The sequence below is a fragment of the Salvelinus namaycush genome, chromosome 33 (assembly GCF_016432855.1).
Source record: "Salvelinus namaycush isolate Seneca chromosome 33, SaNama_1.0, whole genome shotgun sequence".
In the NCBI taxonomy this organism is placed as follows: domain Eukaryota; kingdom Metazoa; phylum Chordata; class Actinopteri; order Salmoniformes; family Salmonidae; genus Salvelinus; species Salvelinus namaycush.
The window spans coordinates 6,025,085-6,043,808 of record NC_052339.1 but is presented as its reverse complement, the minus strand read 5'-3'; the positions used below and the strand labels follow the sequence as shown (position 1 = coordinate 6,043,808).

General features: G+C 42.1%; 1 long non-coding RNA gene across 2 annotated transcripts; it reads right to left on the bottom strand.

The window, feature by feature from the left end:
* Window positions 1–5,940: 5,940 nt before the first annotated feature.
* LOC120028028 lies at window positions 5,941–8,772 on the bottom strand. 2 transcript variants are annotated; one of them, XR_005473370.1, is made up of 4 exons: window positions 8,632–8,772; window positions 6,723–6,826; window positions 6,223–6,467; window positions 5,941–5,981 (listed from the first exon to the last, which is right to left on the bottom strand). It is a non-coding gene; the product is annotated as an uncharacterized LOC120028028 (long non-coding RNA). The 2 variants fall into 2 exon arrangements; XR_005473369.1 differs by lacking the exon at window positions 5,941–5,981 and having other exon boundaries at window positions 6,005–6,467.
* Window positions 8,773–18,724: the final 9,952 nt, after the last annotated feature.

Genomic DNA, 18,724 nt, shown 5'->3' with positions numbered 1-18,724 from the left:
CCTACATTTAAGACATACAATACACCACACCTCCATTCCATGAACTGAACATTGACCTACCAGCACTATCACCCACTTACCCCAAGGTGGCTCATTTTATCCTGTCCCTATGCTCAATTGATCCTATACACGGGGTCAATTGTGCCAAGAGACCCCTTTTTTTGGACAAGCTGTGCTTTCAAAAACGTTATGTTTACATGAACTCCGACTATTTCCAGGTATACACAACATCCGCAAATACAGTGCATTCAGAAGGTATTCAGACCCCTTGGATAAAACATTTTAAAATCATCAATCTACACACAATACCCTATAATGACCAAGCAAAAACAGGTTAAGATTTTTTTTTAAATGTATTAAAAATAAAAAACGGAAATACCTTACTTATATAAGTATTCAAACCCTTTGCTATGATTGAGATGATTCGACAACTTCATTGGAGTCGACCTGTGGGATATTAAATTGATTGGACATGATTTGAAAAGGCAAACACCTGTCTCTATAAGGTCCCACAGTTGACAGTGCATGTCAGAGCAACAAACAAGCCATGAGGGTGAAGGAAGTGTCTGCAGAGCTCCGAGGCAGGATCGTGTCGAGGCACAGTATCAGGATAAGGTAGGACCCAGATGCAGACTGTGTCGAAGTAACAATGTTTATTACAGCAACAGAGGCAAAGGTACAGGACGGCAGGCAGGCTCAGGTCAGGCAGAGGTCGGAAAACCAGATAGGGGCAAAGGTACAGGACGGCAGGCTCAGGAGCAGGCAGAGTGGTCAGGCGGGCAGGTTCAGGGTCAGGACATGCAAGAGTCAAAAACCAGGAGGGCGAGAAAAAGAGAGGCTGGGAAAAGACAGGAGCTGACAGGACAAACACTGGTAAGCTTGACAAACAAGACGAGCTGGCAACAGACTAACAGAAAACACAGGTATAAGTACACAGGGGATAATGGGGAACATGGGAGACACTTGGAGGGGGATGGAGACACACACAAAGACAGGTGAAACAGATCAGGGCGTGACACACAGATCTGGGGAAGGGTACCAAAACATTTCTGCAGCATTGCAAGTCCCCAAGAACACAGTGGCCTTCATTATTCATAGATGGAAGAATTTTGGAACCACCAAGAACCTCTTCCTAGAGCTGGCTGTCCAGCCAAACTGAGCAATCGGGGGAGAAGGGCCTTGGTCAGGGAGGTGACCAAGAATCTGATGGTCATTCTGACAGAGCTCAAGACTATCTCTGTGGAGATGGGAGAACCTTACAGAAGGACAACCATCTCTGCAGCACTCCACCAATCAGGCCTTTATGGTAGAGTGGCCAGATGGAAGCCACTCCATCTGGCACATGACAGATGGAGTGGCTCCAAGCTCACTTGGAGTTAGCGAAAAGGCACATAAAGGACGCAGACCTTGGAAAACAAGATTCTCTGGTCTGATGAAACCAATATTTAACTCTTTGGCCTGAATGCCAAGCATCATGTCTGGAGGAAACCTGGCACCATCCCTACGGTGAAGCATGGTGGCAGCTTCATGCTGTGGCAATGTTTTACAGCGCAGGGACTGGGAGACTAGTCACGATCGAGGCAAAGATGAACGGAGAAAAATACAGAGAGATCCTTGATGAAAACCTGTTCCAGAGCGCTCAGGACCTCAGACTGGGGCGAAGGTTCACCTTCCAACAGGACAACGACCCTAAGCACAAAGCTAAGAACGCAGGAGTGGCTTCGGGACAAGTCTCTGAATGTCCTTGAGTGGCCCAGCCAGAGCCTCGACTTGAACCCGATCGAACATCTCTGGAGAGACCTGAAAATCAACGTGAGCAAAACATTTAAACGTGTTAACCCTCGCAAGGCTGCCGGCCCAGACGGAATCCCAAGCTGCGTCCTCAGAGCATGCGCAGACCAGCTGGCTGGTGTGTTTACGGACATATTCAATCAATCCTTATCCCAGTCTGCTGTTCCCACATGCTTCAAGAGGGCCACCATTGTTCCTGTTCCCAAGAAAGCTAAGGTAACTGAGCTAAATGACTATCGCCTTGTAGCACTCACTTCCGTCATCATGAAGTGCTTTGAGAGACTAATCAAGGACCATATCACCTCCATACCACCTCCAGACCCTGGGTCTCGACCCCACCCTCTGCAACTGGGTCCTGGACTTCCTGACGAGCCGCCCCCAGGTTGTGAGGGTAGGAAACAACATCTCCACCCCGCTGATCCTCAACACTGGGGCCCCACAAGGGTGCGTTCTCAGCCCTCTCCTGTACTCCCTGTTCACCCATGACTGCGTGGCCATGCACGCCTCCAACTCAATCATCAAGTTTGCAGACAACACTACAGTGGTAGGCTTGATTACCAACAATGACGAGACAGCCTACAGGGAGGAGGTGAGGGCCCTCGGGGTGTGGTGTCAGGAAAATAACACTCAATGTCAACAAAACAACGGAGATGATTGTGGACTTCAAGAAACAGTAGAGAGAGCACCCCCCTATCCACACCGACGGGACAGTACAGGAGAAGGTGGAAAGTTTTAAGTTCCTCGGTGTACACAGCCAAACTGAAATGGTCCACGCACACAGACAGTGTGGTGAAGAAGGCGCAACGGTGCCTCTTCAACCTCAGGAGGCTGATGAAATTTGGCTTGTCACCAAAAACACTCACAAACTTTTACAGATGCACAATCGAGAGCATCCTGTCGGGCTGTATCACCGCCTGGTATGGCAACTGCTCCGCCCACAACCGTAAGGCTCTCCAGAGGGTAGTGAGGTCTGCACAACGCATCACCGGGGCAAACTACCTGCCCTCCAGGACAACTACACCACCCGAAGTCACAGGAAGGCCAAAAAGATCATCAAGGACAACAACCACCCGAGCCACTGCCTGTTCACCCCGCTATCATCCAGAAGGCGAGGTCAGTACAGGTGCATCAAAGCTGGGACCGAGAGAATGAAAAACAGCTTCTATCTCAAGGCCATCAGACTGTTATACAGCCATCACTAACGTTGAGTGGCTGCTGCTGACACACTGACTCAAATCTTTAGCCACTTTAATAATAAAAAATTTGATGTAATAAATGTATCACTAGTCACTTTAAACAATGCCACTTTATATAATGTTTACATACCCTACATTACTCATCTCATATGTATATACTGTACTCTATACCATCTACTGCCTCTTGCCTATGCCGTTCGGCCATCGCTCATCCATATATTTTTATGTACATATTCTTATTCATTCCTTACACTTATAACCACAAGGTAGTTGTGAAATTGTTAGATTACTGTGTTAGATTTTACTGCATGGTCGGAACTAGATGCACAAGCATTTCGCTACACTCGCATTAACATCTGCTAACCATGTGGATGTGACAAATAAAATTTGATTTGAAAATCGCCCTGAAGCGACGCTCCCCATCCAACCTGACAGAGCTTGAGAGGAATGCAGAGCAGAATGGGAGAAACTCCCAAAATATAGGTGTGCCAAGCTTGTAGCATCATCCCCAAGATGAATCAAGGCTGTAATCGCTGACGGAGGTGCTTCAACAGATATTTAAATTTGCAAACATTTCTAAAACCTGTTTTTGCTTAGTCATTATGGAGTATTGTGTGTAGATTGCTGAGGGGGAAAAATTATTTAATACATTCTAGAATAAGGCTGTAACGTAACAAAATGTGGAAAAAGTCAAGAGGTCTGAATACTTTCCGAATGCACTGTGTATGTCCTTAAAACTTTATGCAGAAATGTGGTGGAAATGTCCCCTAAAAATGTTATGGCTTAAAATGTTCAAGGTTGCGTGGAAAATACAATCAAATGGATCATGTATGTTTTTTTTAAGATGTTTTTGAAAAGTACTGTGGCCCTCATTCCTTCCAGGCATACTAAGCGCATGCGTTCTTCGAAGGCGGCGCAGGCCAAACAACTATTGGGTTCTCTAACTGCTCTCCATGCGTGATCCAACCCAAGACAGATCATGCAGGCAGAATGTGCATAGGCCTTCAGTGTATGACAGGTTCGTGATTCTGAAAGGACAGCAACCATAATACCAGCATGTAGGAGAGTGCACTTTTTGTAAAACACAAACGGCCAGTGGTGTAGTAGAGGGTATACACAGGTATATGCCATATACCCACTTTTTTTCAGTGGGCATTGCGTATACTCACTTCTTAATCATCCCTACTGGTAAGTATCAAAGTAGTGTTGTAGAGGTAAATGACTTATCAATTATGTAGTACAATAGATAAATCATGCACAAAGGGAAAGGGAAAAGGGGGATACAAAGTAGCCTACACAATCGCAAAAAAGGTGAAATATATTCACATGCGCCCCCCACACAGTCCAGTTTCAGCAGAATATTATCTGCAGGTAGCAACAGTGTGCAACTTGTTAGGTTCTAAATATCATTGTAAGAAATTGACGGACACTATAAAAGCTCCAACCAAGTTTATTCACCGAAAGGATTGAACAGCTGAACAGACAAAAACATATTTCCACCAGTGGTAGTATATATACCCAATTTGGGTGGAGTCTCCTCCTCTCAAAACATTACATCTTTATTGCTAGGCAGGAAGTTAAGTGATATAGGCAATAAACTGTTCCTTCTCCCTTTTAAGGTTGACCTAACCTGGACCTCCTTCCTCACTAATCCACATCTCTCCATCTTTATCTTTAAGTGTCTGCCAACATGTGATTATCTTTCCTTCACTCAGTACATTCCAAGCTTAAAATGCATCCACCATATACATTCCTACAGATAACCATTAACTTCTGGTGTAGAGCCTAGAGACGGGTTAGGAGAGCTCCTTGGTCTTCATGGTACCGCTTGCTTGGTGGTACCCCTTGCTTAGTGGTGTTGCAGACTCCAGGGCCTTTCAGAACAGGTGTATATATATGAGATCATGTGACACTTAGATTGCACACAGGTTGACTTTAACTAATTATGTGACTTCTGAAGGTAATTGGTTGCACCAGATCATATTTATGGGCTTAATAGCAAAGGGGGTGAATACATATGCACGCAACACTTTTCAGTTTTTTTTAAACAAGTTATTTCACTTCACCAATTTGGACTATTTTGTGTATGTCCATTACATGAAATTCAAATAAAAATCCATTTAAATTACAGGTTGTAATGCAACAAAATAGGAAAAATGCCAAGGGGGATAAATACTTTTGCAAGGCACAGTATTCCATAAAAAAATCTGCAGTTTCCAGCTACAATAGTCTTTTACAACATTAACAATGTCTACACTGTACTTCTGATGAATTTGATGTTATTTTAAATGGACGAAAAAAATAAATTCTTTAAAAAACAAGGAGATTTCTAAGTGACCCCAAACGTTTGAACGGTAGTGTAACTAAAAGCATACACACTACATTTCCATCAATAAATTGTTCAAACAACAAGTGCATATTGTAGCAACCTTAACAAATCAAATCAAATGTATTTATATAGCCCTTCTTACATCAGCTGATATCTCAAAGTGCTGTACAGAAACCCAGCCTAAAACCCCAAACAGCAAGCAATGTAGGTGTAGAAGCACGGTGGCTAGGAAAAACTCCCTAGAAAGGCCAAAACCTAGGAAGAAACCTAGAGAGGAACCAGGCTATGAGGGGTGGCCAGTCCTCTTCAGGCTGTGCCGGGTGGAGATTATAACAGAACATGGCCAAGATGTTCATAAATGACCAGCATGGTCAAATAATAATAATCACAGTAGTTGTTGAGGGTGCAGCAAGTCAGCACCTCAGGAGTAAATGTCAGTTGGCTTTTCATAGCCGATCATTAAGAGTATCTCTACCGCTCCTGCTGTCTCTAGAGAGTTGAAAACAGCAGGTCTGGGACAGGTAGCACGTCCGGTGAACAGGTCAGGGTTCCATAGCCGCAGGCAGAACAGTTGAAACTGGAGCAGCAGCACGGCCAGGTGGACTGGGGACAGCAAGGAGTCATCATGCCAGGTAGTCCTGAGGCATGGTCCTAGGGCTCAGGTCCTCCGAGAGAGAGAGAAAGAAAGAGAGAATTAGAGAGACCATACTTAAATTCACACAGGACAGCGATTATGACAGGAGAAGTACTCCAGATATAACAAACTGACCCTAACACAACACCTTGCGACTTCATCAAGCAGTTCGGACCTCTTGGCATAACGGTTAAGGTGTTGGCTTGACAGTTGATGGGTTCGAGTCCCAGTAGGGGATACCCCCCAAATTCACTACAATATGATATACATACTTTATACAGGTAGATAGGTGGTAACATTCTGCTGGGCATCTCTGCCTGTTGCACCTCCAGCAGTGCCTGTAAACCAGCTGGAGGGTCATCACCCGGGGACCACCACTCCTCAATGTTCCTCTCCTTATCCCGGTACGTCTCCTGGTGGCGGAGCAGTGGCAGGGACGTCTGCCTGTCATCCCCTGCAGCTGGCCTTTAGTTCTTCATTCTTGTCCTTCCTCCTTAGCCACAGAAACGAACCTTCTCTGCCAGTGGTGGAGCATAACTAAACATAAACTATATTTCCTTCAATAAATTGTGCAAATATGTACTATAGCATAAAATAAAACATTTGCCAGTATAGGTGATTTGCACAGAGGCATTTTAGATAGAATCCACAATGACACAGTTGAAACTCACATTTCAATGTACTATCACAAAAAAAGGAAACCGAACTGAGCCGGTCAGTGTGAATAGTAATAGAAAGCAGCAAAACACTTGGAGTGTAGTTGGTTGTTTACCTTGTGACCGGGGGCGATTTGAGGAGAACGTTCAACAAGATGCTTGAGAGAGGAGGCAAATCCTGGACCGTCTCTGGTGTTATGACCTCTTGAGGATGTGAAATCTAAGATGGAACAGTTTTAAGTTCAGCGCAGATTAAATATATTACATGTTCATTATTGACCTCAAATTTTTGAACGGTAATATACGTAATTTCCAAGTTTATGTAAGTTGAACAGTAGGAAGCAAATGTTCAAGAGGATGGACTGATGGGTTCGGATTTCTAAACCCTAAATATTGGTAATCATAATTTATACGAGACATGAGTGCCATAGTCTCTTAACCCTGAATGCATGATGATCTTTACCGCTGCAGGGAGTACTGTGTGTGGACCAAACCAAAGCTGTCCCAACACCCCCACCTGGTGTTTCTATTTTTCCATTATTTTACCAGGTAAGTTGACTGAAAACACATTCTCATTTACAGCAACAACCTGGTGAATAGTTACAGGGGAGAGGGGGATGAATGAGCCAATTGTAAACTGGGGATTATTAGGTGACCGTGATGGTTTGAGGGCCAGATTGGGAATTTAGCCAGGACACTGGGGTTAACACCCCTACTCTTACAACAAGTGCCATGGGATCTTTAAAGACCTCAGAGTCAGGACACCCCTTCCGAAAGATAGCACCCTACACAGGGCAGTGTCCCCAATCACTGCCCTGGGGCATTGGGATATTTTTTAGACCAGAGGAAAGAGTGCCTCCTACTGGCCATCCAACACAACTTCCAGCAGCATCTGGTCTCCCATCAAGGGACTCACCAGGACCAACCCTGCTTAGCTTCAGAAGCAAGCCAGCAATGGTATGCAGGGTGGTATGCTTGATGTACACTCAATCTCCAGAATTCAGACCATGCTCTGCAATGCATGGGTCATTTCCTGACAACAGACTCTCCAATTATGGCCAGATCACTAATTTGTGACTGAATAACAGCACCCGATACTCCCATCGGTCTCCCAGTTACCACTTCATGTGGCATGAGTCCTCAAATGATATCCCAACAATGCTACTAAAATAACCCCTGCTACTACTGACACTGCCCATGACGCATACCTCAAAATCCCTAATTTGCACCGTAATCCAATTCCATGCTATTACCATTGTATTCTTCAATTACTGTCCCTACAGCTATTGCTGTGAAAAATAACTACTGCATGGAATCTTCCTCCTGCTCTTCTACTGTTCGTGGTTTACTGATAGATCTAGGACTGACCCTTCCATGTGACTCACTGAACATTACTCGCCCTATCTGTGGTTTCGCGTTCAGAGCGCACACTGGACGCTCTGGCCAATAAGAGTAGGGTTGTTCCGAAAGCTTTGATCTCACAACAACAGTCAAGCACCCAAGCTAACTGGCTAACATTGGCTAGCTACTTCCAGACTCATAATGAGAGAACACCCCACTCTGACCATTTTACTCACGCTAGCAGAGCTGGTTAGGCTTTTTTCATGTTATCCAGAGCGTTGGTGACTAACTGTGTTGCTGTCAACAATTGAATTACGCTTTGTTGCCGACATTTACTGACACCAGACATATTCAACGGGTGTTGAGCATTCAAAAATGTATCAATTATTCTGCGGTCTGGCACACTAAGACGAGTCTTTTGTTAAGAAATGTAGCTAGATAGATAGCTAGGTAAACAATGAATCCCAACGCACAACGTAATGTTAATTAGCGAGCCAGCCAGCTGATGTTAGCTAGCTAGCTAACAGTACACTAACTTGAAATATGTGTCTGAGATACGAAGAATAAGATAATACACAATGTTAGATAGCGACCCAGGCAGCTAACTTTAGCTAGCTAACAGTACACTTGAAATGAAACCACTTTCTATCAAAATTAGAAGCGTGTAATATCTGAAATGCTTACCAGTATACATCGTGGTTGGACGCGTCTCCTGTCTGATGCCATGCATGGTTGCCTTAGTTTGACAATTTAATCCAGATTGCTGTTTTCTCCATTTCCTTAGCTATCATCCTCGAATTCCACTGATTTGAAAACTCGGTCATACAGAAAGTGGAGAGCATACACATAACATTAGCTAGCGAGCCAGCCAGCTAACATTAGCTAGCTAACAGTACACTTTAACTTGATATTAGGTTTATGCAGTTTTACGACTCCATATTTTTTATTTTTAAAGTCGCCTTTGACACGATTACCTAAACATACTGACCAGCTCCAACAGACAGACGCGTGCTATATGGTAGACCAATCAAAACTAATCTCTCGACATGTCTAGCCCACTCATTATCTCAGCCAATCATGGCTAGCGGGAAGGTTGCTCACTTTTTCTGTGGGTAAACCAACTAGGCTTGTAATTTAACAATTTTATTAGCATTTACAGATGGCATACAAGAAGGCATTTCTTTCTAAGCGCATTTTGATTAAAAAAATTTTTTGTTTACGTTCAAACAGCACTCCTGTTTCGGGTCACATATACTCCCTACCTCATACCTGGTCTCCTAGCCACCAACATCTCCAATGACCTTCTGAATTCTACTACAGTCTACCTGTGGATAATACTCTCTCTTGTGCTCAGGTTAGATCGGCCCCAATCTTCTAGGAGATATGTCAAGTGTTTGCTGGCTGTTAGAAATGGGGAAGAGATGAATGACATTGGAAGAGGATCCAAACTAACAAAAAGGTTTCTTGAAAATTGACTGTCTGAAATGCCAACACTAGCTCTGCTACTCTCACCATGATCTGGGTATGTGTAACGTTCAATTTAACATCCTAATAGTCTCTATATTGTGCACAGTTAGCTGTCCTCCCTCTCCTACAAGCTATCTCCTGTAACAATATACATAGTGGTATAATCCCCAGAAACTATCACCCCAACCTTAATTTATGAGCCCCCACAGTCACATTTCCTTCTGCTTACACCCTTATGTAAACATTCTGTCTCAAACACAGGCCTCTTATGTACCTCGCCTCCTGCTACACATACATTGCACATAACTCATTCCATCTAAACCATAACACATTAGCCACTACTATAGTTATAACCATACTAAAACATTCTCAAATGAATTAGTCCATTTCCACCAATCCCTCATCTGGAACAACGATCACTCTTATTGTCCACGACACCTAAAAACATATTGACTTGAACAAGGAATGAGGAAAAAATACATGTTAATAATTTCACACCACCCTTGATGCGACTAAGACTGGGGAAAGAACCGTCCATCTGTTCTATTCTATGCTCATGGGATGCTAGTCTCAATTCCCGTCTCCTTCATTTTCATCCTTGGGTATTAAACGCAAGACACAGACTATGAGCCTTGTATGCAATTGATTGTACTGTATCAACAAGCAATCCATATGTATTGATATGCTTTAACTTTAGGATTATGATGACATTGTAAAACAAAAACCCTTTCCTGGTTGACTCAAGCTATCATCCAGTGAGTTCTCTAATAACCTTCTGGGGAGAACAACCCTCCTTAGACCCAATAAATTCGAGCAGTGCACCCACCCCTCACAGTTTGATAAATTATCTTTTGATAAATTATCCAACCCAAATTTAGAATGCCAGTTCTTAGTGCTTTATTTTGAGTCTATCACTTGAATTCAACCCCCTCAACCTGCCTGGCACATCATCACGGTTAGAAGGTACATTTATAAACGGGACCAGATATTACCGGGAATAACTCTTCTCATTACAACCCCCATTTGTTCCTGTTTAATGTCGTGAGTGGCATGGTAATGACAGATCGGTATCTCAATGCATTCTTATTCTAAATGACTATACATTTCGCACTGTGCAGACCTACACAACCAACCTAATACCCCAACTAAACAATTACGGGCACGTTTGACCACCCCGGCACTCATTCTTCTAGCGTGTCTTCATAGTTTCTTCTTCAGATAGTGTTACAGTTCATTTCCCAACGGCACATATGTAACTTATACCTGTCACAGTTGATGGCTCTCAATAATGTCCCGATTTCAATATCCAAAGAAAGTAATCAGGTTTTCCCACAGGTTTTTCCCACGAGTCTCTCACCTGAGCCGCCACCATTCTGTCGGGTCTATTTTCCCACCAGTACGCCAGCAGCATGAGAGAAGTTTAAAAGTGATCTCTCTCCATGCTCACTCCACATGCACGGTCTCAGGACTCATGGCGCACTCCTGCCGCCGTTCCCAGGTTGATGGCTCGGACTCAGGTCACAGATGTGTTACAAGACACGGTCGTATTGAACGCCTTGGTCGTTCTTTCTTCAGCCGGTTATGGATGGTTTTGAGCTTCACACACTGTTCCTGGTCAAATGATCCCTTCCATGCATTAAGACACCATCTGATGTCACATTTGCCATAACTTGAGAAAGAACAGAGCAAAACAACAGTTTAAGACACTTCTGAATCTGACAAACCAGACTATCCATTTGCCCTATGATAAATTATTACAATCTCAATTTTTGTAATACCATTATCTCTAAGACAAATGTCAAAGAGCATAACAACATACTGTTACTTTTGAAACCATTTTCAAAATTGGTTCATATTCCCTTACTTTACTGGCAACTTCTCCGAAGAGTTACCAGATCAGGGAGTTAGAACTCTAACCCATCGGGGGGAATCTCAACAATCCAGCAGACCCAATCTCGTGAAATTTGTATCGAAACAAAGACAAAAATGAAATCAGCAATACACATATCACAATCCATTTGGAGTAACTGTGAACCCTTATTAACATATATTTTCCCTTCTATATGCAGACTGAACAAAATACATTTGTGTATTTACCAAAGGGTCTCTCACGGCCGATGCTGGAAGAAGACCAAGGTGCAGCGTGGTGAGGGTACATATCCTTTATTTTTGGAATGACGCCAACAAAACAACAAACGAAAGAAACAACCGTGAAGCTTACAGGGCTAAGTGCCACAAACAAAGTCAACTTCCCACACTGAAAGGAGGGAAAGGGCTACCTAAGTGTGGTTCCCAATCAGAGACAACGATAGACAGCTGTCCCTGATTGAGAACCAGACCAGGCCAAAACATAGAAAACAAAACATAGAATGCCCACCCCAAATCACACCCTGACCAAACCAAATAGAGACATAAAAAGGCTCTCTAAGGTCAGGGCGTGACAGGGTCAGGGAACTGGTAATTTCCCCTTTGAAAACATGATTTACATCGTGATTCAAAAACAAACAACACTGCATGCTAAATCAAAATTCTAATAACCAATCAATTCAGAATTACAACTCTTGATAACTCCATAAGGAGATAATGGTATCCTATAAGGTAATGGTAAAATAGACTAGAGACTGGTGTCTCTCATTCATATTATAATTAAATCCCACCTGTCTCGATCATTTGTACCGAGGTTGATCAGGCCTCACCAGAAATTCAGGACACAGGTCATTCAACACCATTAAATATTTCCTTTCCCTTTTCTTTCCCTGTCCTTCAGAAACCATTTAAAAATATTTCAAACATTTCCATCATTCTGCATACCCAATTTAAAACCAAATTGAAAAGACCTCTCACAATAAATCCCACAGTCTTAACACCACTAACCCATATTCATAACCGGTAAGTTGTGGGTGCGTGCTGGTGAGTGTGTGGTAAACCGTACGTCAAAAACACATTAGGCCTTACTTATCTGCGAGCCCCTTCTACGGACTAATCCGGAGACTTTTATACTTATAAAACTGCCGAATATCACTAACTGCTCTCCCCAAGACCACAGTCTCGGGAAACATTCCAAAGAGAGATAATGAAACCCCCTCCTCTCCTGGATAAGAAAGTGTGCATTTCGTTAGCATTCACTATGCTACATCTTAATCAGCAATCCAAAAGTATTAATCATAAACCAAACATGATAATGGTAAATCCACTGTCCTCACTCCAATTATTAAACGTTTGTTTTAATCCAACCCATCGTTTACGTATCCTTTATTTAGCAAGTACTACCCTTAGACACGGCGACCTTTATCTCGCAAACCGAGTCTAACGATTCACTGGCCTCTTTTTCCCATGATTCTCCATAACCACCGCACCACAATGCCCTTCATGTCCATGAACAAAAACAATTAAAAGTTCATTTTAGGTTTGGTAACCCCAATGCTAATTCCTCCGTGATCCGTCCTCCCTTTCGTCCATTCTGTAAATCTACTTCATAACAAGACGACATAAAATGTCTCACGAGATTTAAAATCACCCAAGGTTGTCTGAGTTTGCAAGAAGTGTTTGGCCAGATAATTTTAATTTGTTACCTCTTTAGAATCCATTCCCCTGGCATTTCGCATAGATTCTTCAACCCAAAACACCTTTTCCTTGGCAAATTTAGCCAATTTCTTATCATAAGGAATCTGTGATATTTGATCCCTGGCATCTATAAACAAAAAAGTTGTGTAAGACGTGGTCTCCTACGTCTCCCTTCACATAAAAACAGTCATCTCTATGAACCACTATTGATCTAACCGAGGCCATACACTGCTATGTACCATTTTCCTGTCCCGCTGCTTTCAAGAGAATTTGTTGCTGCTCTTTTGAAAAAGATGCAAACACTTGCATGGCAGCATTTCCTCCGAATGCAGCAGGCTCCATTCCCACCTTACACTCCCTTTTCCAATGACCAACAGCCCCACACCTAAAACAGGACGGTTGATTTTCCCTTTCCTCCCTGTTTCCTTGTCTTACTTGGGCCATTGAAATCACTGTTAGTGACTTTCACTGTGGCTGCATTAACCACCCGTACAGCTGCGGAATGAATGGAATTAGCTTCCACTCTCAACGCTGCTTGTACTATTTTATCGTAGTGAGAATGCTGGTCCACTACCCCCGCAATTGCCGTTTTGATCACAGGTTTCAAACCTGCCATCAAAGCCGATGTACAAATTCTATCAATGTTCTCACGTACCCAGTCTTTCTGCAGCTGAGTACGTCTTCTAAATCCGGGTTTATCGGTGTTTAGATTTCCTCACTCCGGCTCTAATATACGCCTTTTATTAACTATTTTCCAAGGTAGCGATACCCACTTGCCCGGAGAATAGTTATGGTATTTGTGCCTATTAATTGGTCACGGCACTTAATACCTTGTATTAGAACCAATACTATAGCGTCTGCAAACGTATTACTGGAGAATATGGGTGACCTAATGTCTTATTCCAGTGTTACACCTCAAATATCACTTGTTGTTTAACTCACATTACCAAAATGATTTACACTTGTCTTCCTATTTCAACATAATTTGTCACAGTTCCCTGTCCCAACAGGGCATAAACCAACCTCTCTCCATATTGCTACTGCTAATACACACAAATCAAACAGCGTTCAGTCTCTTATTGTTTTCTTTTAACCATGAATGTGGCTTTCTTTCAGAATGTATAGGCAACCATCTATCACTATCCACATACACTCTACTGCCTCACTGCCACTACAGCTGGGACTTTTGTCCCTCTTACAGATCTCGCAGGGGAATACCCTGACTAGGGACCTATCCTATACGGAACCTACCATACACTGTAATGTCACTCATGGATCTCGCAGAGCAAAATCTCCAATTGGGATCTATTCTTAATGGAACCTACACTACCCCTTATATTTATATGGATCTCACAGAGGAAAACCTCCACTCAGGACGTATCCTTAAAGGAACCTACCCTACACCGTCATGACACCCATGGATTTCGCAGAGGATCACCCCTACTCGGGACCTATCCCTATGTAACCTACCCTACATCATTTATTTACCTGGAACTCGCAGATGTACCCCCCCCTTACTCGGGACCTATCCTTATGGAACCTACCCTACACCATATATTTACGACCGACCGGTCGATACACAATGGGCCTACTGAATAAACTCAGGCTTTCTAGGTCCATATCCTATTATTGTTCAGCCTACGATTCTCATATCCCCAAGATGTCAAAATCAGTGGAAACAGGTGTAGGAACTGTGCCTACCTTGTTTGTTGCCAGCTCTTGCTCCACTGATCTGGACTCTCTGGTTTGACTATAAATCGTGGTGAACCCTGCTCGCAGCGCCAACTGTTAGGTTCTAAATATCATAGTAAGAAATTGACGGACACTATAAAAGCTCCAACCAAGTTTAATCACCCAAAGGATTGAACAGCTAAACAGACAAATACATATTTCCACCAGTGCTAGCATATATACCCCAATTTGGGTGGAGTCTCCTCCTTCTCTCTTAACATTACATCTTTATTACTAGGCAGGAAGTTAAGTGATACGGGCCACAAACTGTTCCTTCTCCCTTAAGGTGACCTGACCTCAACCTCCTTCCTCACTAATCCACATCTCTCCATCTTTATAAGTGTCTGCCAACATGTGATTATCTTTCCTTCACTCGGTACATTCCTAGCTTAATTGCATCCACCATATACATTCCTCCTACAGATAACCATTAACTTCTGGTGTAGACCCTAGAGACTATGGCACCCCTCATGTCTCTAGTATAACTGATGATTACCAATATCTAAAGTTTAGAAATACGAACCCATCAAACTCAACTGGTTTTGGCATGAAGCAGCTCACAGAAGAATGACATCGGTAGCCGGTAGGGTAGGAAAGATATTTCAACTTATGATATTTACTAGTAAATGCTAACTAAGGCAACACTGGGTATGCAAACCAGTTATTGAAAAAGTTTAGTCCGACGTGTTGGTTAGTAGGCTATTTGTCATCATGCACTGTTTGCATCAGGGGCTTATACAGGGATGGACCTGGGTGGACAGAGGCTCAGTCAAAAATATGAAATTCCCAGTTTATTATTTTAATTTTATTTAACCTGCTACAAAACCAACTTCATAAAAGGTTTTAAAAATACGTTTTATTTGACTCAACATTTCATGACGTACACTAAGGCAGAATAGATGGATGCAGTTCAATGCATGATTCATATAATTAACCAATACATTTCTTGGTAGTCCAAAAAATATTGCTATCAGGTTGTAAATCACAGCTGGCCTGGTACATTGTTTGCTGCCTCGATTTGGGATGCACTGCTTCAGTTTAAAAGACTCAATATTCTGGACAAAAACAGAAAAATATAACTAAGGCTGGGAATGTCAATACAATCAAACTAGCAAGGGCAATGAGCACAAGTCAGTCATAACGTAGCTAATAGGCTAGCGTATCTATTTATGTAGAAAGCTAAAAACACAGAGCCTAATGTTAGCTAGACATCCAGCTAGTTAGCTACTAGGAGGATGTCATAACATGCCATTGGAGGAGTCGGTGAGTGACTGACTTTTTCCCCTCATGTAGTTCTTTGGTGGCTATATACAGGTGATGCAGGTGTCATTTGGTTAGCTAGCAAGAACTTGAACAACTGTTATCCAGTTTGCATATCTCTTACATTCACAAATTCACTCTGGCTATCTACTCCAATTTCAGAGTACTCTCGTCTGAGTGTGCCAGAGCGCAGAACAACTGATGAATTTAGGAACGTACAACACCCAATGAATATGACCGGTGTCAGTAAACATAGGCAAAAAAGTAATAGTTAGTCAAGAACACTCTAGAACAAATGTGAACAGCCTAACCCGCTCTGCTACGGCAAGTAAAATGGTCAGAGTGAAGTGTTCTCTCATTTGTGTCTAGAAGTAGCTAGCTAGCAAGCTAGCCAACTTTAGCCAGTTAGCTTGGGTGCTTGGTTGGGACAAACATGCAAGCTGCAGAAGGAATACGAGACTACAATTTCCAATCTTTATCAGTGCAATTTTTACAGCCAACTAGCTAAATAAAGTTTGAGAGGGTTTATCTAATGTTAATTTGTTTGATTTGAGCTCATCTTGCTCTGGCTAGCATTAGTTGTTGAACTTGTTGTTGAGGTGCATAATTGAGGGAGAGAGAGCCTTCCTTTTCGTGGTTGTTTGATCAATAGGAATGTAAAGTTCCCAAATATAAGAGCACTTCCGTGGTGTTTACATATTTGCAGAAATCCATTCAGGTGTACTTTGTGGCTTTAGGCAAATGCCTTCTAATAATCTAAAGTCACGCTGTTGCAACTGCCTGTAAACACACAGTCCAGTTCAAAGTGAATGATAACAGCCCTGTGTGGCCTACTGTAGCTCTGATTGGCTATGGCGCACCGGTCTGTGTAGACTCAGGTCCTGGACAAGACAGATGTTTTTATTCAGTTTTATTTACTGCAGTGTCTATTAATTGTCCAAACGCACAGCCTCTTTCCCTTTCTATATTGCTATAGAATTCTCACAAATGCCTTAGTATAAATAATTCCGAAACATTCTAAGAATTTTTAAAATGTGAAAATGAACATATCTAAGTGGTCTCTTGTCGTTTTGTTTTAAAAGTCAAATTTTTCCTGGGGTTGTATATTAACAGATTTGAATAAGATTATGTTGCTAAAATGCTGTCAGTTCCACTTTAACTACAATGTTTCACACACGTCATTTTCAAAGAGATGGCTAACAACAGAAAGCGTGCTGCAATAAGAAACACACTTCCACTCACCAGGTAATGATCATTTTAAACTTATTTTTGAAAGTTATTCTTGAAAAGGGAGAAGCTAACAAATTTACAACAACACCCTCTTTGAAAAAACCTACTGCAGCCGCTGCAAACTAGCCGACAACAAAAGCTAGCTAGCTAGGCCATGGGAACACTACTGCTCGCTATTGTCCTGTTGGCCTTCAAGTTTTTCTAAAAACGGTCCCACCTTTAAAGTCAAAATGTGATTGGTTGATTCCACTGTCACTCCAAAATGTTGCCCTAATACAGTTGAATGGCAGATGCCTTTATCTACTGTAGCTACTGATGGCCTAGCCAATGGCTGACTTAACTAGCTAGATTTATCTTCCCTGAGACCAGCAAAGACATTTCCTGATTGGATCTTTTTTTCTTCTTTCCAAAACAAACTGAATAGACTAAATAAGAACATAATTGAAAATAATAATATAATTGTATTATTATAATAATGATTTTATAAATCCTTAGCCCTTCTCTGAAGGTGTAGAATGCCCATTGTTCTCCGCTGTGTTTGGGTTAGTAATAATTTGTAGAGTGGCTCTATTTTCCCTCAGCGTGCATTTTTCACTATTCTGAATGTTTAAAAAATGCACATGTTGTTCTGAAATATGAACACAGAAATACTGGACATTTTAAACTCTTATTGTGGTGATTTGACTAAATTGAATATGACTTGCATTTTTCTGGTCTCGGTCTTGACTCTCGTACCCCTTGTCCCCCTCCCGGTCTCGGTCTTGAATCGGTCTCGCCCCCCTCTGGTCTTGGTCTTGACTCGGGCTCGATTGGCTCTGGTCTTGGTCTTGAATCGGTCTCGGTGGTCTCGAACACAACACTGAATTCCCAGCAGCATGCATGCCTTTTTTAGACAACTGAAGGAAGCACACACATTCTCTTCAGGAAATGTACCTTTTCTAGTTTAGTTATATTTATCTTACTTTAGAAGTGTTTACTTTGCAGGTTGACTAGCATCTTTTGAGTTGCAATGTCCCATACATCGAATGCCCAAATCACTTTGAAGTTCTGTATCTACAAAACAAGTTTTGCAGCCACGTAATCCAAAAGGAAGTCTACAGCTAATATTTGTTCCCAAAATTACTGTTCGCGATTCACAAATTATTTCTTTGTTCCACATGATTCAATTCACCTATTACAATGGCGAAGTGAATTGTTCATTTAGTTTAAAGAATCGATTGATATGAATCAAATACATTTTTCAATTAAAACAAAATTGAAATGTGAAGCAGGCCATCTGTTAAAAAGTTAATCAACTTTGTATGGACTTTATTGTCCATGAGATTATGGGTAATTGGTTATTTGATTCAAAAGACGTAGTGGAAAAATGGAAAACAGCTAGATTTTCGTTTTTGGTTTCTGCATTAGAAAAACGAAAATTGGAAGTCAACTTGTTTTCTCATTTATTGTGTCAAAATTGGATATGGAATAACAGAAAAGAAGAATCACTGATCAATCACTGATCATTCCCTGCCAAATAACAGGA